A 1312-nucleotide genomic window follows, 5' to 3' on the forward strand; every position below is an offset into this window, starting at 1 on the left:
CATACAAGTGGAAGGGCTTGGTAACATCTGGGATGACCAATGCTGGGGCACACAGTAAGGCTCTTTGTAATTCCCAAAATGCTCCTTCTGCCTCAGCTGTCCACACTCTACCATAGTGAGTCCTCCCTTAGCCAGTTCGTAGAGAGGTTGTGCCATCTCCGTGAAGGTAGCATCCACAGCCTGCAGTAGCCCACCGTCCCAAGAAATTCCCTCTTGGAGATCAAAGCAAAAGCAACCGGTATTCCCTGGCAGTCTTCCATCCAAGTACTAACCAGGCCCGACCCTTCTTAGCTTCCAAGATCAGACGAGATCTGGCGCCTTCAGGGTGGTATGGCCGTAGACAATCATAAGGTTCTTACCCGATATTCTCAAATGAGTGTACGTGACACCCTATATAACATGGAACCATCCTCCCCTTGCTGGAGAAAGCTGAACTTTCTCATACCCTACTGTTACCTTAATTTGTCCAGGCTTGGTTAGCTACCATATCTCTCTCGTTCATAGTTACATTGGCCCCCGGCCTTCTTGGGCTACTGATGCCTTGTGGTCATACCCATTCTGTACAAAGGAGGAGGTAGTGGAGGGTTTCTAAGTGCTTGGAACAGAATGATGTTTCAGACAGATGGACATGTTGTTCAAAGATGCAGAGGCTGCAGAGAGCCAGCATATTCAGAAACGTGCCAGCAGCTGCATGTGTATCAATCGGGTCAGGTCCCTGGCAGCCTCCGATGGCCAAGATTTGAAGCCTTGACTCCCGAGCTCCTCCCATAGGCCCTTGTGTGACCCATCGAGTCCAGACATCAGAGAAGAGGGACGAGCAGCTCACGGAGCTTCAGAGAGTTTTCTTCCTCTTGGAAGATGGCTTCCTAGACTCAAAGTGGACCCTCAGGCTCTCGTTTTTCTAGGGCTGAGAGCCAACACAGAGGTGCTAAGCAGAGTCCAAATTCATTGCACAGAATTTCCCCTGTTCCATCTCCCAGATTCTGGGTGGAGGAGCCCAGAGAGAACAGCTGTGATCTGCTCTGCCATTGGAGCAGGGCTGTCCCTGGATGCTGTCCTGCTCGTGTCCCTCGTGGGAACTTAGGAGCGTCTTATTTAAGGTCTGTCTGTATAAACCCTGGACTGGGCTATTCCATGGAGTAGATGACCATTATGCCATATAAAGCCCTGCAAGATTTAGGGTGCAGTCCATTCAGACTCCATAGTGGAAGCGGTGGAGCCATAGAGATACATTCACACAGTCAGGCATTTTCCAGATTCAAACAGGTTGGACATCCTCCCCTTTTGGTATCCCTGGCTAATGGGAAGTGAT

The 1312-nt window shown here is 50.2% G+C and overlaps 1 pseudogene; it reads right to left on the reverse strand.

Moving 5' to 3' along the window:
- Positions 1 to 223: 223 nt before the first annotated feature.
- On the reverse strand, positions 224 to 342 carry LOC122908161 (annotated as a pseudogene).
- Between the last annotated feature and the right edge of the window lie 970 nt (positions 343 to 1312).

This window comes from Neovison vison, chromosome 5 (assembly GCF_020171115.1).
Source record: "Neovison vison isolate M4711 chromosome 5, ASM_NN_V1, whole genome shotgun sequence".
NCBI classification, from domain to species: domain Eukaryota; kingdom Metazoa; phylum Chordata; class Mammalia; order Carnivora; family Mustelidae; genus Neogale; species Neogale vison.